The sequence below is a fragment of the Dasypus novemcinctus genome, chromosome 7 (genome assembly GCF_030445035.2).
Source record: "Dasypus novemcinctus isolate mDasNov1 chromosome 7, mDasNov1.1.hap2, whole genome shotgun sequence".
NCBI classification, from domain to species: Eukaryota; Metazoa; Chordata; class Mammalia; order Cingulata; family Dasypodidae; genus Dasypus; species Dasypus novemcinctus.
In genome coordinates, this window is record NC_080679.1 from 100,214,772 (window position 1) to 100,240,338 (window position 25,567).

General features: G+C 42.5%; 1 protein-coding gene across 3 annotated transcripts in view; it reads right to left on the reverse strand.

Annotated features, from left to right (window-relative positions):
- LYPD6 (LY6/PLAUR domain containing 6) overlaps positions 1-25,567 on the reverse strand; it is a 126,007-nt gene that overhangs the window by 71,973 nt on the left and 28,467 nt on the right. Inside the window, exon 2 of one of the 3 annotated variants that reach the window (XM_058300937.2) lies at positions 824-963. The exons of the other annotated variants lie outside the window; for them this stretch is intronic. The gene's annotated coding sequence lies outside the window, so the exon portion shown is untranslated. The remainder of the gene's footprint in view (positions 1-823; positions 964-25,567) is intronic. 3 annotated transcript variants of the gene reach the window in all.

The window sequence follows — 25,567 nt, forward strand, 5'->3', positions numbered from 1 at the left end:
AACTATGACTCTTCCTCCATACCCCCCTACCATACAATCCCATTTTTGAGTTGTGCAAGTTCTACTGGTATTAACTGATTCCTTGAAATGTTCTCCTGACACATGATTTTTGTGAGAAGACTGCATTGGGTAAGGGTGAGCTCAACTCAGAAAGGCGATTCCCAATGCTTCACAATCTTCTCTCCAGTGCCCCTAACTGTAGAGTAGGGCAAATGCCTACCCAAGAGGGCTTGAGAGTTAGCCCAAAGCTGCCTGCCGAAAGCAGACGTCAAGGACAACTCGTGTTTTATTTTTGTTTTAAAGTATGTCTATTGTATTCTACCCCATAATATACCCATTTGTTTTCATAAAAAAGCAGATTGTTTCCTGAATTCATGTGAAACCAATGCTTCAGGATTCTGTGGCCTTGTGTGTCCAAGGCATACTGAGAGCATCCATGTACAACACCCTCTATTCCCACTCCAACTTTGAAGGCCCTTTGTCTTTGTAGACCAGCTTTAGAAAAAAAATAAGTGGAGTAGAAGGTAGACATATTTAATTATTTTAATAAAATTGAAGGCATTTAGGAACATTTAGGAAAGGAAGTCTTTTCCTTTTACAAAGTATATTAGTGCTCTCTCAGTTATAAAGCATTTCTGGAAGAGCACATCTCAATGTTGCTGAAGGGAACAATGTCATGCTGGCTGCACTGAGACTCTCCCATTTGGTTTCATCAGTCACCACCACAGTCCCTAGCCTTATGACAGGGGTGAGGGCTGAGTGCTGTTTCTTCATAACCAGGTAGCAGGATGAGTAGTGGTCGAGTCTAGATTTTGTGGCTTACCTGCAGAGATGACTGGGAAGATACTTCAAATAGTGATGAAACACATCTTCTCATTTCCTCAATATGTTTCATTGTTTTTACTCAACAGGTAGTCAGTGTTCATGAGGATCACAGACCGCCACTTGGTGCTTGGCTGCAGGCTGCCACACAGAAAGGGGACAGTAGTTTTGGTCCACCAGAACCTCCTATTCAGTATTGACTACACTGCCCCTTACAGCCATTCTCTCCCTTTTCAGAAATTCAAATGGCCTTCAGACTCATTCTAAAATGTCTCTTTTCTGAGGCATTGCTTTTTGCTAACTGAAAAAGGATGGTTCTTCATTGCCAGTAGCATCCTGTCCTAACCGCCTCCTTGTCGCCAGCATTTGGGAATATGTCTATAAGCAAGGCTCTCGCAGTTTCCACCTGGGAGGCAGGTATTCAGGTTCTCCGCTCTCAGTCTGATAATAAAGGACCTGTTTCCACCCTCACTGCTAAAGGCTTTGCATTGCAGTCAGGCCTCTTTTGGAGAGCAGAGTTTCCAGCAGCTGAGAGCAAGAGGATGACAGCAGTGAGAAGCAGAAAATCAGGACTTTCCATGTACTGTGATAGATTGAGTTACATCTCCCAAAAAGTCATGTTCAAGTACTAACCCCCAGTTCTGCGAATGTGAACTCATTTGAAAATAGTACCTTTGAAGATGCTATTAGCTAAAATGAGGCCAAACTGGATTAGGGTGGGCCTTTATCCAAAATGACTGGTATCCTTATAAGGAGAGAAAATTTGGACACACTCAGTAGGAGGCAGACAAAAAGAGGAAAGGCCAAGTGACAGAGGCAGAGACTGAGTCAGGGATTACCAGCAAGTCACAGCCAGAATGTTACTGCCCAAACCTTCATTCTGGATTTCTAGTCTTAAACTGTGAGATAATGAATTTCTATTGTTTAAGTCAACCAGTCTGTGGCACTTTGTTATAGCAGCCCTGAAAACTACGACATGTCAGTAGCATTATTAAAAAATGTATAAGGGAAGCGGACTTGGCCCAATGGATAGGGCGTCTGTTTACCACATGGGAGGTCTGCGGTTCAGACCCCAGGCCTCCTTGACCCATGTGCAGCTGGCCCATGTGCAGTGCTGATGTGCGCAAGGAGTGCCCTGCCATGAAGGGGTGCCCCACGCGCAAGGAGTGTGCCTCGTAAAGAGAGCCGCCCAGCACGAAAGAAAGTGCAGGAATGGTGCCGCACACACAGAGAGATGACGCAGAAAGATGACACAACAAAAAGAGACATAGATTCCCATGCCGCTGACAACAACAGAAGTGGACAAAAAAGAACACACATCAAATGGACACAGAGAGCAGAAAACTGGGGGGGTATGGGGGAAGGGGAGAGAAATAAATAAAATAAATCTTTAAAAAAAATGTATAGCACATGGTGGATGTAAGATGCTTTTTAGATTTCTCAAAGAGAGGTAAATGTCTAGGGAGCCATAATTGAAACAAAAAAAGGAAACCACACCTCTACATCTAAGAAGAGGAAGTGAAACCTATTACCTGCCATTACTTTTCTGAAGATTCTCCTTTCCTTATAATTATAACTAAGTTCAGGTTAGTCCTCATTCTTCAAGAATCTTTTACAGAAGATTCAAAAGGTTAAAATACATGGCTTAGGTTTTAAGGACATTTTCATTTTGGAAAATATAGGCCGTTATAATGGTTAATTACAGGTTGGGGGGAAATTCCTGATCTCTTGCCAAGACGTGTTCACTTAGCCGCACCCTGGGAAGCTGTGGCTTGGAAAGCAGAGGCTGTGCTCTAGACCCAAGTGCCGCTTAACTGCCCAACTCCTGCAAGGGCAGCACCCACCACTGCCTGCTCTCCCTAGCAGGTGGTTCTTGTTCTCTCTGTCTTTACATATGTAAAGAAAATATGCATTTTTTTTCATGCCATTTCTTTCTCATAGTTGTTCTGTTCCAGAAAGAACACAAACGAACAAGGCTTGATTTCTCTGCCTGCTAATCATGGAAAAAGAACAATTTCAGTATCTCTACCGAACCAGTTTCATTGTTTTCACTGAATTGAGTGGTCATTTCAGTCCAAGAGAGTAAAGCGCAACAGCCTAGCTGAGAAGTGACCAGTTAGGCCACCGAATTCTTAACAAAAAGGTCACCAAGATATTCTTCTGCACACTAGAGCTTGTCCCTGGCTAATACTGTTAAACTCATATAAATCCAGTATGTCGTCACTGGTGTCCCCTCAGTGAAGGAAACACGCCTTCCAGGTGCTTCTCTGAATACTGCATGCTAAAGGGAGGAGCCAGGCAAAGAGGAGCTGGGAGACAGGTCAGCTGAATTTATGCACATTTGCACTCTGCCCCTTATAACTTCATGAGTCTTCCTTTAGGGCAGAGAAGGGATCAAAGTGAAGCAATCGCAAAGAGAAATAAATGAAAGTATGGGTCCCATGAAGCCACAAGAAGGTAATATGCTGCTTTCCATCCACACAAACAGAACTGGGTGAGGAATGAGGAAAGTCTAATTGTCTAGTCACAGCAATCTCTGGTGAAACTTCGAGACAGGCTGCTGTCTTTGGGCTATTTCCTCTGCAGTGCCAGCTGTAATGCCAATACCAGGACCCCACTGTGGCAAGCAGAATGTTTCCACTGACCAATGCTCATGATGGGACTGGTGTTGGCCTTTACAAAATAACAAAACCAATGATGGAAATTACACCCTCTAGCATAGAAAACTTGGAGAAGTGTAACTCCTGGTGGTACACAAACACAGACATCCAGAAATTTCTATAGAGGGTACCAACCTGAGGGTTTTATGATCAGAATACTTTGCCTTGGGTTTATAATCATACATGGAAATGTCTGCTTCCTCAATACAAAAAATTAGAACTCATATATATTTTGCTGATTGCCTTAGTGAATAAAAAATAAGAATATATCACAATGGAAATGCTGTCAAAAAAATGAGAACTCCAGTAGAGATGGTTAGATTGATTAGTTCATTTATTCATTTAATCAGTCAACAGATATTTAATGGGCTTCCACAATGATCTAGGAGCCATGTTGGGAATACAAGCAGGAATACATCATAGCCTCTACCCTCAAGAAGTGTAGAGGAATTCCGAATTTCATGTGATGTTTGCTATAATATGGATTTTTGCAGGGCGCTACTGGGCCATAAAGGAAGATTCAGTGACTGTCTATGGGAGTAGGAGAAACCTTCACTAAAAAAAATGGCATTTAATTTAGATCCTCAAGGATGAGTAGATATTTTATAGACGACGAAAAAAGATACAGGTCAGAGTAAGCACTAAGTGGGGAAGCTCATTTGCATTGTTCACTGGTAAATATCTTCCTTACTAGGCAGTCATCTCCACTGTTACGTAAAAACAAATGCATCAATTCTTTAAACTGAAAAGTTACAAATTCACTCAAAGTATATTTGGTTCATTGTCATTTACTAAACTGTTTTTTCCTATGATATTTACACAGTTCATGGAAGGCTTTGACACCTAATGACTTAGTAAAATAAATGTTTCTCTCATTCTAGTTTCCATGTTCTGTTTCCTTTAGTCATCTACTACTAGGGGTCGGACTTTAATCTCTGGACTGTACCTATGGCAACCCACAGGCTCATCAAATCTCTTTGATGTCAAACTAAGATGCCAAGTTTAATTCTGTGGTACTTTGATAAAAGGACTAAGAGAAGTCCCATGAAAGCAATCACCTTACCTGAAAAATTGAATTTTAACAATAATCAAAGAACCCAAAGATATGGTGAAGTTCAAGCTACTAAGAAATGAGCATATTACAAAATAAATACTTAGTTTTTGATCCAAAATACAGTTACTGGCCTATTAAAACCCAAGTTATTATTCAAAATAAATCAATTGGTAGAGAAAACTTAATATTTTCATGTAATTTAAAAAGCACTTATTGGAATTTTTCTTTATAAGCCAACATTGACAAAGTTTTTTAGTCTTACCACTTTCACAGGTGTATATCTTATGAGATCAAAGTCTCTCTAATTAAAGCCTACTGCCTTGTATCCAGGCAAAACAATATATGAAGTATTATCAATATAAGAAAATCCAGTCAAAAAGAATTCTGGAGGACAGTCCACAACATTTTGATAAGTACCTGTTAAATTAATGAGCTAATAGCATTGTAATGGGCTGTCAATTTGAATATCTACTCATCTTCCATTGAGATTCTGAAATTATTTCAATTCCTACAGCTTTTGTGTGTGACCAGAATTTGTGCACAGCTAAGTTATTCTGACACTAACTAAATCTTACACAAGATTTGAATCACGCTGTTGAAAGATTTAGAAACTCCAGTGATTTATGGTAGTGGGACCAAACTGAGATGCTGACTGATGTCAATGTGAGCTTCACAAACATGATTCAGTGTTGCAGAATCAGGCTCCAAAAAAGGCAAAAAGAAATGAGCAAATATTCAGAAGGTGGACTATATTGAAGAATTCATTTTAAGAGTCAGCATTTTGAGGAGGAGATGTAGCAGATGGAATTGATTAAACCACTTCTAATACAATAGGGAAATAACCAATTCCACCTTAGAAATTCTAATCATTCCTAAGAGAAAATGAGATACATTTTAACCCAATATTACTTGTTCATATGGCACAATTAGCATCCTATGAGATGTTACTGCAAAGTAAAGAGTAATGCCATAGAAATTCTAATCATTCCTAAGAGAAAATGAGATATATTTTACCCCAATATTACTTGTGCATATGGCACAATTAACATCGCATGCGATGTGACTGCAAAGTAAAGGAATGCCATATACCGCATCCCTATTTATAATAATACTTGCACTTAAGGAAATTATAACTTCCCATGTTAACAAAAGTATTTCTAAAAACTTATTTATGATCTGGAAAGCAACCAAAACTTCCATTAACAAGGCCATGTTTTTCCTACTAAGTAGATTTTTAGCTCGGCAAGGAATTTCTCACTATTAAATATGCTATACACTAGACTATGACTGAAGAGATGAAGCTCATCACTTAATAGCAAATGACAAAGATTACTTAATTTGATCCTTTTCTCTCCAGGCCTATTGAGAGCAATAAAACACAGAAGTAGAAATGGAAATCCTATGAAGTATTTTCCTACCTGTAAACTACCACTAATTAACAGTCATAAAAAGGAGAAGATTAATAGAGGAAAAAACTCCTAGATGGCAATTCAGAAGACCTGGATTTGAGTCCCACACTTTTATTTCAAGGTATGTGACTTAGGGAACACCCAACTCTCTCTGCCACTTTGACAAGGTTGCTGGGATGACCAGCCTGGGCAAACACTTTGTAAAAATAGAATAGCTCTTACAAACGTAGGTTAATACTGATAATAAAACCCACCACCACCACTAGGTATTATTATTCCGCAGTATTAGATATGAGTCATTCATGTTCCTATCCTTCTCAATGAAAATGTTGTATTTGTCTTCTCTTTTCTCTTCAGACTTCTAATTCTCTCTACTCTAACATCACTCTCCGTGGATGACCTATTTTCCTCACTAAGAAATCCAAAGAAATTAAAAGAAGACTTCCACACACCCTCACCACTATTCATGGGTCAAAACCTGTGCCCATTCACCCCGCCTCCCTCCGTTTTAGGAAATGAATTGTCCATACTCATATGTGATAGATCCCATCCCCTCCCACCTATATGACTAAGACTCCAGCAAGACTTCTCTTCAGTATCATTTTTTTGTTCTCTATTTGATTAGTACCAGCAGCAAACATACCATTATTTTGCCCATCTAAAAACAAAACCTGAACACACCCTAAAAAAAAAAAATAGACCCTTCTTGACTCTAGATCCACCCACCCTCCCCATGGGCTACCAGTTTATTATTTCTTTTCTCCCTTTTGCAGCGAAATTCTTCAAAAGTCATTTGTTCTTATTTCTAGACTATATTCAATAGTTCCTTTTTCTCCCTTTCCTTTGGGGTGTCCTCATGTTCCGGACTTATAACGCTGAATGTTTCTGAGGTCAGTCCTTAAATCTCTCCTCTTTTCTATATTCACTCATCCCTCCATGACCTCATCCAGTCTCCTGGCTTTAATATTCTCCATATACTCATGTCCTTCAACTACATATTCTGGACCCAGATCTGCCCATTGAAGTGCATACTTCCATATCTGACTGTCTACTCAACAGTCTTCCAGACATGTTGCAAAGTTAAAATGCCCAACCCTTAACCACTGATCTGTCTCCAAAAGTCACTGTACTCAATAAGCCCTGCCTGAGTTCACAGCAACTCCAGTTTCCAGTTGTTCAGACCAAAATGCATGAACTATTCTCGATTCCACTCTGTCTCACACCTCACATCTCATCTATCTGCAAATTCTATGGATTCCATCTTCAAAATATACCCGCATCTGACTACTTCTCACTACCTCCCCTCATCTGGAATATCACAGGAGCCACCCACCTGGTCTCCTCCCTTTCACCCTTTGTTCCTCTATATTCTCTTCTAAGCACAGCAGAGTATACTCCTAAAAAGTAAGCCATTTAATCTCCTCCCTCTGCTCAGAACCCTCCCGGGGCTCCCTTTTGCGCTCGGGGTAAAATCCAGTGGTATTACAAAGGCCTCCACACCCTATGTAATCCAGCCTCCCATCCCCTCATGTTGCCTTTTATGATGTCATCTCCTACCCCTCTCACTTGGTAACTCTACCATGTTCTATTTCTTGAATTTGCTAATAATCTCTTGCCTCAGGGCATTTGCATTTGCTGTTTCTTCAGCCTGAAATGCTCTTTCCCCAGACATCCCTATTGCCTGCTCATCTCCCTCTAGTTTTGCTCAAATGTTACCTTCTCAATGAAGCCGCCCTTGAGCTCCCTACTTAAAACCTCACATCTCCCCCCATCTCCCTGTTCTATTTCTAAATGGTTCTTTATAGTGCTTACTTTTCACCTTCTACTATACAATATCATTTACTGACTTTTTTTCCCTTCGTCTTCCCCAGCCTCCAAATGTAACTTCCGAGGGCAGGGACCCTGTTTTGTTCATTGCTGTATACCTACCACTTAGAACAGGTATACCTGCTAAATATTTGTTGAAATAATAAATTACAGAATCACAGCTCTTTGCCGTAAGAGTTTAGATAGCTAGTCAACTCCATTACTCTGAAGCAGGTAAGAAGACATCATTCCTGTTGCCTAAAAGAAATAACAGATTCAGAAGGGGCCTTGGCACATCTAAGGTAGCCCCACCGGGGAGAGGGAGCAGAGCTCAGGCCTCCTCCCACTCAGGGCAGGGCTCCTTTCATCTCCTACAGCCTCTCAGGAACTGCCAAAGACACCAAAACAAAGACGAGCTCAATCAGAACCACCACAGTGCAGTCCACTGTTGCTGTTTTTGGCTGTAAAATGGGGTTCTATTCCTCCAGGCATTGGCATCCTATGGTGAGCTGTTCTTTTATTCCCATAATTTTCCCACCAAACAGTTAAAGGAAGGGATTACTGCAGAGCAGACTTTCTCCCCAAGATCTATCACCCTCCCCGGTAGGCCTGCACGCTCAGGGCCCCATTAAAAAGAGCGAGCGAGGAAGACTGGGCTTTCCATGGTCCACAGGTACATACATCGAGGCCTGAGGCCGACGCCGATGCGCAGGTCTTGGAGATTTCCCAGCAGCCTGCGCTTCCTCCACCTCCCTCTTCCTCTCAGGCCTCAGGCCTCCAATTCCATCTGTTTCCCGCCTTGCAGCTGCTCATCTGACACCTAGACCAGCCGCAGCCTCATGGTGTTGGGGGAAGCCTTCTCGCCACAGAGGCACCATCCTCCAGCCTATTCGAGTCAGCACCAACTCTGGCTTCCAAAACACCAAAGAATACATCAAAGCGCAGGTGTCAGTCAATTTGGTGAGTGAATATCCTCTTCAGATAGCCCAAGAGGACCATAAAAAATCGTGTGCTGACGCTCAGCATTCTCAGCTGGAATTTCTCCTGTCAAGAATCAGTTAACCATGCCTCCAGGACTTCTTGTGTAGCTCTTGTCTCTACAAGGCATCGTGCTAAACACTGGAGACAACAAAGATGCAGGCCCCAAACTCCTGGGTGGGACAGTAAGACACACAGTGCAAGACAGACCACCAGTACAAAGATGGGGAAGAAGGACCTCCCAAAACGCAGGAAGCCTGTGCTTGAGGGGTGCAGGAGGTGGCAGCATCACTCCCAGAGAGGTTAGTCAGCGACGACTGCACATGGCAAGTGCACAGCGAGCTAAGGGGCTATGCCAGCAGGAGCGGAAGGAGCAAGGCGGTCAACTCACCAAGGGCAAGGCAAAGGCTTCCCTTTGACCTCTGCAAACCCTCATTTAAAGGATTGGGCAAATCAAAACACCACTCATCAAAAACAGAACCACACAGAGCCTTGGAGATAAACAGGCATTCAGCATAATTTTGGTTGAATAAAATAATAAATATTAGAATAGGTTAAAATATCACTGCTAAATTGACCACTTTAAAACAAGAGAATTAAAGGAAAATGGGTCATTACTTAGTATCATTAAAAGCCTGATCATGTATGCTTTCTTGGTTCTGACTAGGAAGTAGATATAACTAGGAAAGTCATCGGTCCCAGACAAGTAAACCTAGGCATCACCAACTTCAGGGAGCACAAAGAGAAAAGAGATGGAATGTAGGCTTGAATGGTGTCTCACCACTGGCCCAGCCCAGTGCCTGGCCCACGGGAGGCACTTGGAAAAGAGTGATGAGTGAATGTGCAGGTCAAGGTTGGCTCGGGGGCAAGACTATTTAACAAAACCAACAAACAAGGATGATGAAAGGAAGACAGGGAAGACCGGAGGGGCCCGGACAGCTTTCCTCGCCTGTGCTTTTCTAGTCTCCCATTAGGGCTGCACCTGTGAGCCTTGAAGGTCCAGGGGCCTCACGGTAGCTCCTCGTGTGGGGAAGCGTCCCTGCCCGCTGGGCAGACCTGGAAGTCTGCCAAAGCAGCCCCACCCACTGTGCCCACGTCCACCCACAGCTTGTTCAGCAAATGTGGTTTTCCTTTAGTCATCAAGCAAAGCAGGCAGATTCCTACAGTCTCCTTGTAAGCAAACCTGCCCGGAGACCTTAGATACCATATTGTTTGGTAAGTTTTCAAAGAAAAAAAAAAGGGGGTAAAAAAGGTTATCTCTTTTGCTGCAGAAAATTCATTCACCTAATTTGAGGTAGAATGGACTTTCTTTCTTGGTAGAACATTCTAATCCAGGGTCATCAATTTTTTTAAAGTAGGAATGGTATGAAGCACAGTTAAACCAGAGGAATCCTGTATTGCAACAGCTCATAAATGTATGATCATGTACAAAGTCTGATTTAATTCCATCTCTTCGCACCATTATGACAAAGGAGACCGGAAAGTACGTTGTTTGGGAACTGCAGTAAGGATAATCAGTTTTGCATGAAACCAAGAGATTGACATGCAGCTATGGACTCCTTTATATTTAATTAAGTGAACTAAGCACCTACCAAAATCTAGATTCAGAATTAGGGGACGGTAGCAATGGTTACTTGTGGGCGTGGGCTCTGCTGTCAGTTCTAATGATTTCAAATCTCATTCTACTCCTAATGAGCTGTGTGATCTTAGATTAAGTTGCTTATCCCAAAAGATATATAGCATGTGAAGCCCTTGGGAGAGTGGGTAGACCCAGTAAATGCTGCTCCATAACATATTATTATGAGACTCTTTACATATGTAAGAGGTCTTATGGTACTAATGCATCTGTATATTACATTACTGTAATACAATTAATTGTATTTATTCTCCCAACAACCCTGCACACTAGTTATTAATTGTAGCATTTTAGAGATGAGGTTCAGATTTATCTGCCTCAAGCCTTTGTTCTTTAACCCCCTCTCTAGAACACCCAAGCAGTGTTTTCCCCAAACTAGAAGAACTAGAGTTGGTTAGGGGTGTTGGGCAGGACAGGGGCAGGTATCTCTACTTATCTTAACGGTATTCAGATTAAATGCAGAGCATACAAATAGCATAATGTAAGTCAACAGCCAGAAAGGGCTTCAATATCACCAACTTAGAGAAAGTTATTTCTTTGGTACAGGCCTTGGATTGCAAATCTGAGAATTTAAGGGTAGGGCTGTTTTCCCCAGGCCTCCAGAACAAACCCAGGGCAAACCACACCTCCCCGACCTACATTGTGCAACCTCAGCTCCTGTTGTTCCAGCTCTGAGGCGGCTCCCATGCCAGCATGCAGCCCTTTTGTGTTTGTGCAGCTCCATCCTGGTCCACGTTTGTTTAGGTGTGTTCGCTATCTCCAGTGCAGCTGCCTCCTGTCGGGCTAAAATAACACTTGGCTTGGGTACTAAGAAAATGCTGCTATTGCAAGTTTGTAGCGGTAGTGTTTTTCGAACTAGATCCCCAATTCCTAATGTGTTGGGTGTTTTTTGGCATGATCCTCCTTAGTAACCTCCTGCAGAGTGCTCTTGGTATCTCAGTCCTAGTGCACTGGCCCCAGCCACACTCTTAAGCTGCTGCGCCCCCTCCTACCTGTCAAATCCGATTCCTTGCCTCTCTGCAGTATCAGGAATAGTAATAATGAGAACAACAATCATCACATCCAAGCAGTCCCTTCGAGGCACCTGGGAGGGAACTTCAAGTGTCCTAGTATCAGCGATAGCCATGCATCCACAAGAACGCACAGTGCAGAAGGCAGGATAGCAAAGAAGAGGTGGAGGAGAACCGTTTAGAAAAGACATTTTCCAAACCCTGACTTGGATCACTGGGGCCTCAGGGTCAAGGAACACATAGCAATTTCGGGCTGTATTCCCATCATCACACGAACACCAAGAACAGGGTCCCCTTTTCCGCAGGTATTCAAAAACCAGTTAGGAGTCATTATCACAGAACTACCCTTCAGCAGAAAAGAAACCTCTCACTCAAGTTTCCCCCCACTCACACCGGCATCCACCTCCAAGAATTCTGTGACTCGGCCTCAGCAAGTCCCGGATCAATTGCGTTTGATAGCACTTTTTGGTAAAAAATCAGCATGCCACACTCATGGGCAATTATGTGGTTCTCTTAGGCTCCCAAAAAATCCTCAAGAAATCAAGTCCAGTCCTAGGTTGACTACCTTCAAAATAAATCTACACCGCTCTGTAATCTAAGAAAGATGTGCAAAGGTCCTGCAATTCTAATCCAAAGCAAACCCTGAGGCCTGTGAAACTACTCTGCCAACCGGTCGTAACACTACCTAGCTCTCTCTAGGTCTCAGAAGTTTCAAGTTCACCTGGACAAGCTGGACATCCAAACACCCCTGATACGCTGGCTCAGTGCCAGAACCAATTCACCTGTGAAAATTGTGGGAGTGAGGCTGGTTCCTTCACTGCTTTCCCTCCTTGGTCATCCCAGCACATTTCCTTACACATAAGAACATGCAAAAAAAAAAATCCAATTTTTCCCACTTCATTTTTTTATGATATAACATTTTAAAAATCTGACTGTGCTGGAAAATCACATTTCATCCCTGAAAGTATTAACTACCTATAGTAAAAGCCTGACATGTGTCACCTTCCCATTAAGCATGATGTTAACCCTCTCCCCTGATGCTACTACAGAGGACTTCATAGAGATGTGGCCTTCCAATTTTCAGCAGACCCTCCTAAGTGCAACAGAATGAGAAATTTAATACACACCATTTCTCTTAAGAGCCCGGGACTCAGGGGTAGGGGTGGGTGGGAAGGTGAGAGAAATAAATAAATCTTAAAAAAAAAAAAAATGGTGACATCGTAACCACAAAATACTTCTACCATGCAAACTTGGGGATAATTTTAAGACTTTTTTTTTCCTTTTTGTGTTTTCTTTTTGCTTTTTTCCCAAATCTGTGTATTTCAGTCAACAAAAACAATACATTTGACTTCTGAAATAATGTGACATGAGCACTAACTGCCTTGATTTCTTTCATTATTGGGATTTCTGTAATAAGTTTAAGAAAGATTGTTGGCCTTATACTCTAGGAGGATTCTTAGCCTCAATATCCACTAGAGAAATTCTAAATTTCCCAAGAACGTTCGCTCAATACTTTCCCCTTTAAAACAACATGAAGCGGGAAGCGGACTTGGCCCAATGGATAGGGTGTCTGCCTACCACATGGGAGGTACACAGTTCAAACCCGGGCCTCTATGACCCATGTGGAGCTGGCCCATGCGCAGTGCTGATGCGCGCAAGAAGTGCCCTGCCACACAGGGGTGTCCCTCACAAAGGGGAGCCCCACGCACAAGGAGTACACCCTGTAAGGAGAGCCGCCCAACGCTGAAAGAAAGTGCAGCCTGCCCAAGAATGGCACTGCACACACAGAGAGCTGACACAGCAAGATGATGCAACAAAAAGAAACAGATTCCTGTGTTTCCTGTGTTATCTGCTGATAAAGTTAGAAGCGGTCACAGAAGAACACGCAGCGAATGGTCACAGAGAGCAGATAACGGGGGGGGGGGGGCGAGGGGAGAGAAATAAAAAAACAAAATAAAATAAATCTTTTAAAAACACACACACACAACATGGTGCAAGTACCATGCAGTCCCTTACTGTATGGGACAAGAGTGGGCCATGAAAACCATCTCCCTACTGAGTAAATACATGGATTTGAAAATAATTCCCCACAGCATTTTCTAAATTCAATTTCTTTAAATCAGCAAAGAAATAGGGATCCCAATTAATCCCTTTTACATTGCACTATAGAATTAAGCTTCAATTTACATGTTGTTACACAATGAAATACTACCTAAGGATTGATATTTAAAATAAAAAATACATCCTTGAGGCTGCTACCACCATCCCTCCACCTTAACCATTCTTGCTGTGACCAATGGCCTTCGTGCTACTACCAATTTAAGATGTCAGTACTCAACTTACTTGACTCCTCAACAACGTCCACCACAGTCGACCACTCTCTGCTTCTGGAAACACTCTTCCCTTGGATCCTGAGACACAGCAGTCTCCTTGCTGTCCTTCTTCCTCTCTTGAGTTCCTCGTTAGGCTCCTGTTACAGTCCACCACTACGTGACCTCTGGATGTGGCAATTTTCTTGCCTCTATGCTCTCTCTCCACATATGCTCATCCATTCCCATTGTATTAAATACCAGGCCAGCAACGCTCAAATTTATAACTTCAACTCAGACCTATTTTCTGACTCCAGATTCATTTATCTAATTACCTACTTTTCATCTCTAAAGATGGCTCACAGGCATCTGAAACTTTACATGTTTTCAGCTGAATGCTTGATCTCCAGGCAACGGCACCTTCTCCCACACTAGGCAACGGAAGGACTCTGGGGAGCCACGTGCTCCTTCTCTCACACCCCACATGCTCCTACAGTCCCTTCTCTCCCTGACCACCACTCTAATCCAAGCCCCTTCTGGTCTTGCTGGACCATGGCATCAGCCACCCAGCCAGGGTCACTGCTTCCACTCTTGTGCCTTCCCATCCTTTCACCATACAACAACCAGAGTCTTCAAAACACAAACCTGATGGTGTAACTCCCTATAGGCTCTCCAAACCCCTCAATGGATATACAACAAAGCTGTCATCTTGAGGAATGATGGTATTAACTCAGAGGTGATATTTTTTTTCTTTCTCACCTATGCATGAAATTTTACATACATATGCTCCTGTGAGGTCGCCACCCAGAGCAAGAGATGAAGCATTTCCAGTACTCCAAAAACCTCACACCCCTGCTCAGGCCCCATCTTCTTCTGAGGTAATGACTATTCTTACTTTTACTACAATGGATTAGTTTTGCCTGTTTCTGAACTTCATATAAATTGGCACATAGAGAAGATTTTCTTAAAACTGAACCAAACTCCTCAAATGCTCTTTCAAGGTAATGGTTAGACCAGCTTTAAGACAATAACTCATCCTAGAGTCACCTTGAGTCAGGCATTCCACTCCAACTTCCTCGATTCCCCCCAAAAAGTCTGTTCATTAACAAGTGAGGGGAAACGGACTTGGCGCAGTGGTTAGGGCATCCGTCTACCACATGGGAGGTCCACGGTTCAAACCCTGGGCCTCCTTGACCCGTGTGGAGCTGGCCTGTGCGCAGTGCTGATGCGTGCAAGGAGTGCCCTGCCACGCAGGGGTGTCCCCCGCGTAGGGGAGCCCCATGCACAAGGAGTATGCCTGTAAGGAGAGGCGCCCAGCGCGAAAGAAAGTGCAGCCTGCCCAGGAATGGCGCTGCCCACACTTCCCATGCCGCTGACAACAACAGAAGCGGACAAAGAAACAAGACGCAGCAAATAGACACAGAGAAGAGACAACCGGTGGAGGGGGGTGGAATTAAATAAATAAATCTTTAAAAAAAAAACAAGTGAGACTGAAATCCACATAGCACTCCAGATTAAGTTGTCCCCACTAATTGTCCCTCAGACTACTTACAGGCTTTGAACCCATCTGGATAACTGATCTGCTCAGCAAATTCAGTCAAAGAAAGTACTTTTCGATTCAAACAGAGAATTCAAAGCCACAGAATGTGATACCATGAACAAAGAATATCATTATAGTCTTGAAAGAGGAATGGGACTTTATCAAGTTCAAAGTCTAACCAGGAGCATTGTGTTACAAGTATTAGGAATTAATGAGGCTGGGGTGTGACTGGGTCATCTTAATGTCTGATAAAGCCTCACCTGCACTGATTTGACATTATTAACTTTACCTGAGAGGAAGGCTATCAGATCTCTCTTTTCAAGGCACAGTCCCTGATTTTGTTCCTCTGTCTAAAACACAACTGCCCAGGAAAGCCAAGCCCCTAGAGTGCATCAGTCCTTCTTCTGAAAGAGGAAGATGTTTAGATGTAAGCTTCTACTGAAGCCCAGAGAAATGTCTTCCTAGGGCTAGAAGTTCTGAAGCCTTTGGTGTCGAGCAGGAGCAGTGGTGCAGGGGTTGCCTTTGCTCCCTTGATGGCCTAAAACCCCTCACTAGGATGGAGAAGAGAAATTCCAGGTACAATTAGGAACAACTGGGAGTACTGTGGCGACTTTAGCCAAGTTTGAAAGAACTGGCAAAACTCGTCTCACTTAGTGTCCCTGCTACTAGAAAGTCTTGCCCTCTGCACCCTTTAGCACTCCTTGGGCACCAAGGCTGAACAGCTGCTAAGCATATGGGGAGACTGCTAAGGCCTGTTCAGTGTTGATGGTGGCACAGTTCCTGGCACATATAAGGCATTCAAAACAAAGTCTGTAGCTGCTACCATGAAGGAATTCCCACAAATCATATTTTTGCTTCTCCAAACATAAAAAAGAAAAGGAATTTCTTGTGCTTCAGTTTGAAGTATTGAGAGGGTGGGGGAGGCAGAGAATAAGAAATTAATTTAGGTAAAATCACCACTATCCCATCCTCTTTTAGAAGAAGGAGGAGAAAAAAAAAACAACTATTTCATTAGGATATTATATTAGAGTTGTCCAGAAAAACAGAACTGACAACACACACACACACACACACATATTTATCTGTACATGTAAATATGAGATTTATTATAGGAATTGGCTCACTTGACTGTGGAGATTGGCAAATCCAAATTCTGTAGCTGCAAGCTAGGAGTTCTGGTGAAGTTTTTGATAAATATCCCAGGAAAAGCTGGCTTGCTGAAGTAGAGATGGATGACTGCTGAAATCATCAGTTCTCCCTTTAAGGTCTTCAACTGATTGGATGAGGCTTCTCTCATTGCTGAAGGCAATCTCCTTAGTTGATTGTAGATGTAATCAGCCACAGAGGCAATCAACTGACTAATGATTTAAATCCACAAAATATCCTCACTGTAACAGTCAGGCCAGTGCTTGCTTGACCAAACAAATGGACACCATGACCTAGTCAAGATGAACTTAACCATCACAGATAGAATGACATCTAAGTCTACTTTCTTGTTATCTCTAAATTTCCCTTGAGCCCCTATGCCAGTAAAGCTCCCTTAGCCTGGCTTAGGTTGTAAAAAAGTAAACCTTCTAAATCCTCTGGTGGGAGGACAAGTCAGGCCAGAGCCTGAAATCTTCTGCTATATTCTTTACCAATGACTGTCATGGACTTTGAGAGTGCACCCACTGAAGACAGGATCAACACCCTGCACTGTCCTCGTACAACAATGAGTCAGCCTCATTGGGGAGTAAAACCATGGGAAGTAGATAGGAGAAAGGCAAACTTTAAATCTGGCTAACAACCAGCCTTTGACCCATACTTGGATTAGCTACACTCACATTTTTATGGTTGCTCCTCTTGGGGTTAGGAATAGAGAGGAATTTACACTTGACAAGGGTACTGTGCCCAACAAGGACCTCCCAAGTAACCCCAATCCCTCAATCCCCTTGTATATGGAAACCAAACAAATTCTTTTGTAGGGAAAGACATTCAAGTTGCTCCTCTGAGCATCTCTAACATATTTTAAGAAGCAAGAGAACCTGGGGTTTTTTTAGAGTGTGAGTAATTCAAGGCATGGACTTAATTCCTCTACAGCTATTCAGTCACATCCTCTTTAGCAAAGGGTTTTTCAGTCACATCCTCACACAGAACCCTAATTTCTGGGAACTCACCTTCTGTGAGCTCAAGGAGGGCTCTGACAAAGCCATTTCTGGCCCTTCTCTTAGAACATGCTATCTGCACAGACTGAGAATTTTCCAAAGCATCCATTGTTGATTCCTTTGTGCTTAGCAGTTCAGTCCTCAATTTATCCCTTTCCTCTTGCATTTTACTATAAGCAGCGAGAAGAAACCAGGCTATGCCTTCCATACTTTGCTTGGAAATCTCCCTAGCTAAATATCTAATTTCAATCCTTTCAAGTTCTTCCTTCCATCCAACATCAGAACACACTTTTGACAAGTTCTCTGCCGCTTTATAACAAGGATAGCCTTTCCCCCAGTTATCAACAAAACATTCATCATTTCCTTTTAAGGCATCCCCAGAAGCACCCTGAACTTCCTACAAACCTTCTGTTCATAACTGTGGAGAACCAGGGCTTCCTCTAAGTCTTCAGCACATAGCTGCCTGCACGACCAAGGCATAAATTAAAGGTTAGCAACTCTCCCCAGGAAGAAGAGAATGTATAGATGTCATCATAAACTAAGATCTTCCCAAAGCAGTAAACACCCTTGGTAAAGGTCCTTCTTACAAGCATAGTGAAAGCATCACCAACCCCATGTGCACACATCACGTGACCCTAGCAGAACTCTGTTCTCAAACCCTATGGAATGTCCTTGTTCTAAAACCTCTTGTATATCACCCCTCATTTTCTCATCTCTTTACAGAATGCTAACTATATTCATTCTTTGACCGGCTGCCATCAAAGATTCTCTCCATTCCCTAAGTCCCAATAGCGCTTATGCCTGACTAAATACCAGGTGTGTTCTTTGGTCTCACAGCCTCACCAACCCATGGCCTTCAGGAGATGGGTTGTAACAATGACCACTTACATACTCTTCAAAATGACGAAACTTTCTCTACAGCTCTCTTACAGAAATCTAGGCTTTTCTATCAAGTACCTCAAAATTCTTCTATCCTCTATTCACTACCAAATTTCAAAGTCACTTTCTACATTTTTAGGTATTTGTAATAGCCGGCCCCCACTTCTAGTACCAAGAACTGTCTTTCTTGGTAGGTCTGACATGACAAATACCACAAAGCTTACACAACTACAATTTATTGTCTCATGTTTTTGGAGGCTACAAGATCAAAATCAAGGTCTTGACAAGGCATGCTTTCTCCCAGAGTTTTCAGTGTCCCAGCACTGGCCTGCCTCAATCATTGGGGTTCCTCAGCTTGTATCTCTGCCTCTTGCATATGGCAATCTGCCTCATTCTCTGGCTTCTCCTGATTTACTACATCCAAATTTCCTTTGCTTAGAAGGACACCAGTCATATGGATTAGGGCCCACCCTGATTCAATTTGCCCTCAACTAAATAGGATCTTCATTCACAAATGAATTTACATGTTAACTAAAAGTAACATCTTCAAAGGCCCTATTTACAAATGGGTTTACATCCACAAGACTGGGGATTAGGATTTGGACATGTTTTTTATGGTGGTCAGGAGTTAGTCCCCAAGAGCCCCCAAGAGCCCCCAATCTGGTATTCATGCTCTTGAGTAATCCCTTCCCTTTTAGTGTGGGGTGGCCTAGTGACTTGCTTCCAACCAAGAGAATATGGCAAAGGTGATGGGATGTTATATTAGTCAGCCAAAGGATTGCTGATGCAAAATACTAGAAATGGGTTTTTTTAAAATTCCCCCTTTGTGGCTTTTTGCATGCTGTCTATGTCCATTTGCTGTACGTTCTTCTGCTTCTGATTTTATATTACTTTATTTCCCCTCCCCCCCTGCAGCTTGCTTGTGGTCTGCTTTCTGTGTCCATTCACTGCGTGCTCTTCTGTATTGTTTTTTTTTGGCTTGTCTCCTTTTTTTTGTTGCATCACCTTGCTGAGTTGGCTCTCTGCGGCGCTCCGTGGTGCTTGCAGGCCAGGCGGTGCTCCGCAGTGTGCGGGCCAGCCTGCCATCACAAGGAGGCCCCAGGATGCGAACCCAAGGCCTCCCATATGGTAGATGGGAGCCCAACTGATTGAGCCACTGCCACTTCCTTGGCTGGTTTTTATAAAGGGTATTTATTTGGGGTAGAAGCCTACAGCCACCAGGTCATAAAGCATAAGCTACCTCCCTCACCAAAGTCTATTGTCACATGTTGGAGGAAGGTGTGCCAGGGTTCAGGCTTCCTGGGTTCCTCTCTTCCAGGGGCACATTTCTCTCTGGGCTCAATTCCTCTGTTTTCTCCACAAGGCCAGCTGTAGACTATCAAGCGACTGGTTCTCTCTCTCTCCCCGGGGCTTGATTTTCTCCAGGCTCAGCTGCTCTGCTTCTCTGTGTGCTTACTTCCCAGGCTCCAGCTCAAAAATTCCCAACTCTGCCACGTGTTTTATCTGTGAGTCCCCACCTGCCACAGAGTGGGGACTCAATACCTTACTGATATGGCCCAATCAAAGCCCCACTCATAATTTGATTAAGTAAAAGTGAAACTTCAGGCAGACCAGTTTACAAACATAATACAATATCTATTTTTGGAATTCATAAACAATATCAAACTGCTACAGATGTCTTTCTGGCCAATGCTATCTCCTGCTGATTTTGATAAAGCAAATTGTCATCTTGGGGACACCATGTCCAAGGAACTGAGAGCAGCCTCCAAAGCAGCTAGCAACCAAGGCCCTCACTCCAAAAGCCCTTGGGAAACTGAATTATGCAACAACCATATAAGCTTAGGAGTGGATCCTTCCTCAGTCTAGCCTTCAGATAAGAATAAAATCCCAGCTCTGGCTGCCTTGTAAGAGACGCCAAAGCAGAGGACCCATTTAAGCCATAAAAAAAAAAGTTTGCTGTTTTAAACCACTAAGTGTAGGAAAATTTGTTACACAGTCAAAATTTCCTTTATTGCTACTGAAAGACTTGGTACCTGAAAAGAGTAAAAAACAAAAAACACCTATTTTTCAGAAGGTTGGATACAAATCCATCATCCACTAAATGTTTAACTAAAAACGAAATTCTCATTTAAAACAGGTTTTTAAGTCATTTTAGTAAAAAGTTCTAAAAGCTGAGCACAAAAGAATTTGTGTAAGTTATTGTGTAAAATAAAGGGGGAACAAAAAGTAAACAAGGTTAAAATTTAGGGGCCCCAGAGAAAATCTGCAGGCACCATTGGTTTATTTAAGTTTTAAATCTTATTAAATTTGCAATATGCATGTTAGCATTCATGGTTCATTTGCTTTTATTCTGACTTCTATAAATAGGCACTCTATGAGCCCTGATAAATGACTTAAAATCTTGCTTGACTTCAGTAAAGAAATTAGGATGTTAATCTTAGAAATTCTACCCATAGAAATGAATGAAAGCCTCCCTTTCTGTCACCCTCTCCTCCCTGCAAGGCACTTCTCTCCAATCCCTGGGCTCATTCCTGCTATTCTTTTTCTATTCTTCTGCTCAGTGTTTATAAAACCTGGCAGGCTCTCAAATGGCTTAAATCTGGCTCCCTTGCAAAAACAAACAGAAGCTACCTGGGGCCCTTTACTCCCGCTCATTTGCATTCTTTCCCTGCCAAGGGTCAGTGGATGTCAGAGGCGGGGCAGCCAGTCAAGCCCCGCCAGGGATGGGCCTTATCTAACAATGCAGTGGGATTTTTTTTGGTTTATTTTGTTTTGTTTTCCCTCTGAACATACCAGCTTTTATTTCTCTAAAATTTTAAATGAAAGCATATTTAACAGCCACAAATTTTGAAACTAATAAATCTGAAACTCCAGCCCAGAGCTGTGACAATTAGACAAGAGCCCATATAGAGCCCATAAAAAGGTAGGCAGTAGGTGGAGGGAGAAGACAAAATCTATGACCTGTACAGTATATGGAAAATAAAATTTCAAATTCCATGTGGTTTGATCTTGTGGAATACATATTTCAATAATTAGCAACTCACCCAGAGGCAATGCTTCTTTGTAATTAGTTGGTTTGTAGCTCTCTAAACGGCCTTCAGCTAAATAGGAATGTCAGTTTCATACGTGTTCCACAGCTACACATACATGCCAATCCCATCTGGGTCTCCCAACCAACTCTCTGCTCTGACAAGTAGGATTAGAGTCATCTAAATTGGTTTGTCCATGAACAGCATTTTTGAGCCTCAAAGAGAGTAAAAATGGGTTGCTTAGAGGCAAAAAAAAAACACCACCAAAAACCTTATGTATTAAAACAGGAATAGAATAAGAAAAACCCCTGAGGCAGGTTATGCCACAGCATTAGAAACTGAACTTGAAATCAGAAGACCTGCATGGAGTAAGCTTCTAACATGTGATTACTGGCTGCGTGATCACAGAGAAAAGCTATTTATACTTTGAGTTCCTTTTCTTTTTTCTGTAAAATGACAAAGAAAATGTTGGCTTCACAAGGTCACTGCAAAATTAAATGAGATAAAATTATTAAAAGAGCTTCATAACCAAAAGGATGCTATTCAGCTGCAAGGCAGCGCCATCCAGCAGAAGGACCTGAATGCTGCAGCGCCGTGCCTGGGCCCCGGCTTTCCCAGTCAGCCTGCAGTCGATACCGCTGTGGATTATTGCTCCAAACCCATGTTAGACTGAGTGTGAAGGGGCTGCTCGTTAGGAATATGTCCCACGTAGAAAAAATAAAGGGAAATCACCTAATGGGTCTGATCTATTCTACCTTAAGGGAATAGTGATATTCAGACCACAGAGAAGTAGTGAGAGAGACCTCCTTTCTCACCTTTCCCCCATCAACCAAACCAGTGGTTCTCAGCTGGCCACACTCAGAACCACCTGGGGTGCTTTCTTTTTTCTTTCTTTTTTTTGTCTTTTTTACAGTACCAGACAAGGGATAGAACCCAAGACTCATATGTGGGAAACCAGCACTCAACCACTGAACCACATAAGCTCCCGAGTTGACTATTTCACTAGTGTGTTGTTCGTTTGTTTTTAGGACGTACCAGGAACCGAACCCAGGACCTTTCATGTGAGAAGCAGACACTCAACTGCTTGAGTCACATATCCGCTTCCTTGTTTTGTTCACTTTTAACTTTGTTTTTGTTTGAAGCTCATACCCTTTTCCCAATAATTCTATATCTAAGAATCTATCCCAAGGAAATAATCAAAGAAAAGAAGAAAAAATGTATACATAAGGGTGCCCACCACTGTATTATTTTATATTTGAATGCTTCACAATTCTGGATAGCTTGACTTGCTTTGAACGTAATAAAACACTTATGTGATCCGCAGCCCTAATGAGATAGGCAGGAAAATTCAACACATCAACAAAAGAAACAATAAAACAAGGTGCTACAAAAAGCCTGGTGTCGTCTCAATCAGAACTAGCCATGCTGCAGCTTACTAATTTTCAGAATATTCAGAACCTGCCAAATGGTTCCTGTCTGGTCACGTCAGGTCTCAAAGCTCCATCATCTTCGTGATCTCAAGTAATGTCAGAATCAAACTGTAGACGATTAGCAGTTAAGACATGTTTTTTTTTTTTTAAGATTTTATCTCTCTCCACCCTTTTCCCCCCATTGTCTGCTCTCTGTGTCCATTCACTGTGTGTTCTTCTACGTCTGTTTGTATTCTCATTAGGTGGCTCTAGGAATCAATCCTGGGAACTTCTGGACTGGGAGAGAGGCAATTCACCTCAGCTCCCTGTTCTGCTATGACTTCTTATTTTCTCTCCTTTCTCTTGTTGCTTCATCTTGCTGCACCAGCTCTCAGCATCAGCCAGCACTCCTGTGCGGGGCGGCATTCCAGTATGGGCTGGCACGCAGCATGGGCCAGCTCACCGCATGGGCCAGCTTGCCCTCATGAGGACGCCCTGAGCATCGAACCCTGGACCTCCTATATGGTAGATGGAAGCCCATCCATTTGGTTGAGCCACATCCATTTCCCTAAAACATCTTAAAGGAACAGGTAAAGCTGCAGGGGGAGAATAAAACTTATGTCACTGGTTTTAGTCAGGACTCCCCACAATCTCATCATTGACCTAAAATTTTCTACCACAAATGACTGGCACTCTCAAGCTATTAACTCTTCCCTTATCCAGCAAAACCCAACTGAAAAGCTGCTGAAAGCACTGTATATCTTCTGTAAGTCCTACCTTCTTGTGAGCTACGAAATGGAAATACTCTCTCAGGAACACAATGAGCAGGGCTGATTAAAAGGAAAAGAAAGTAGTTCTATGCAGGAGTCTAAATGTGAGCTCTCACAGTTTTAGTATCAATGATCCAAAAGAAAATATATAAGAATGATAACCCAAGAGGACAAAAGAGTGCTTTGCTTAGTACAAATACTAGGATTTGGTAATATTCCACAAGAGTAAATGAAGCACTTGGGCCAACTTGGGAAGCATGGGTTTTTTCAGCTTACATTCACCCACTCTGGTGATCAAAATGAATTTTTAAAATATTATTAAGTACCTACTCACTGAACAGTCAGGTAGCATAGCTAAGCAGCCAAGTAACCCTGGTAGAGGGGAATCAGTGGAAGATATACAAGCAACAAAATATATAATGATAAATAGAAGGTTTGTAATACCTAATATTTCTCAAAGCACTTTCACACCATTTATCATTAAGAAGAAAAAGACAGAAGTGACAAAAACAGGTGCATGGATCTAGGTTAGCTGACTTGCATGCATTTACAGAGCTAATTGCAGATTGAAGGCATAAATATTCAAATTCTGCTCTCGCCATGCTCTTTGTGCCATATCACATGATGACTGTGATATGTAAATTCTGCACATGGGATCTGAGTGCATGATTAGGGAGGTGTGTGGTGTAACCATAGACTCAGGAACAGACCGCTCCACTTCAAGTTCCAGGGCCATCAACTGCTGGGGAATGAGATTTGGGGCAAATTATTTTAAATGCTTGCTGCCTCAGTATCCTCGTCTGCCAACTAGGAATAATAATAACACTCACCCACAGGTAAGAGGACCTTGTAGGGCTGAGGATAGTTCCTGGCTCACAGCAAAAGGGTCAATAAATGTGAACTCCCATCATGAAGAGGGGCACAGACTAAGGATCAGGATCAACTATCTAGTTAGGATGAGATGCAAATACATGGAATTCTTACTGTGGGTGAGGCGCGGCCATAGTTTCCTGTTTCTGGTATAATGAATTACCACAAATGCAGCAGCTTGAAACAAAAACAAATTCATTATCTTCCAATTCTGGTGGCCAGAAATCCAAAATGGGATTCAGTGGACTAAAATCAAGGTGTCAGCAGGACTGTGTTCTTTCTGCAGGCTCTCGGGGACAATCAGTTTCCTTGCCTTTTCCAGTTTCTCGAGGCCACTTGCATTCCTTGGTCTGTGGCCCCTTCCTTCATTTGCAAACTGTATCATTCCAACTACTGCCTCTCTTGCCACATCTCCACTCTCTCTCTGTTTCATCACATCGCCTTTTCTGCTCCTGACCTCTCGTCTCCCTCTATTTATAAGGACCCCTGTGATTATATTGGGCCCACCTAGATAATGGAGATAATCTTCCCCTCTTACAATCCCTAACTTAATCACATCTTTAAAAAAAGAAAAACAATAACTCTTTGTCATGTAAGGTAGCATATTCACGGGTTCTGGAGATTAGGACACAGGCATCTTTGGGAGGCCATTATTCAGCCTACCAAATGTGCCAAGGATATAAAAATGAATTTGATACAATTCCTGAGCTCAAGGAATTCATAAGCTATTGAATAAAAAAGACACATTAAAAAAAACAATCCAACCATAAAAGGGAATGAAGATCTGATACATGCTATGGCATGGATGAACCTTCAAAACATTACGTTGAGTAAAATAGGCCAGACCCAAAAGGATGATAATATACGATTCCACTTACAAGAAATATCTAGGAGAGGCAAATTCATAGAGACAGAAAGTAGATAAGTGGTTACCAGAGGCTAGGGGGAGGAGGGATTGGGGAGATTTTGCTTAAAGGGTACAGAATTTCTGTTTGGGCAATGTTTTAGTTTCCTTGGCTGCTCAAGCAAGTATGAAATGGATTGCCTTAAACAACGGGAATTTATTCACTCATGGTTTTGAAGCTGGGAAAATGTTCAAATCAAGGCGACAGTTTCCCCCCAAAGATGGTGGCATTCCAGGGCTGGCTGCTGGTGATCCTTGGGTCCTCTGGCACAGGCCAAGCCACATGGCAGTGCCTCCTGGTTCCATTTCAGTTTCCCTTCCAGGTTCCAATTCAGTTT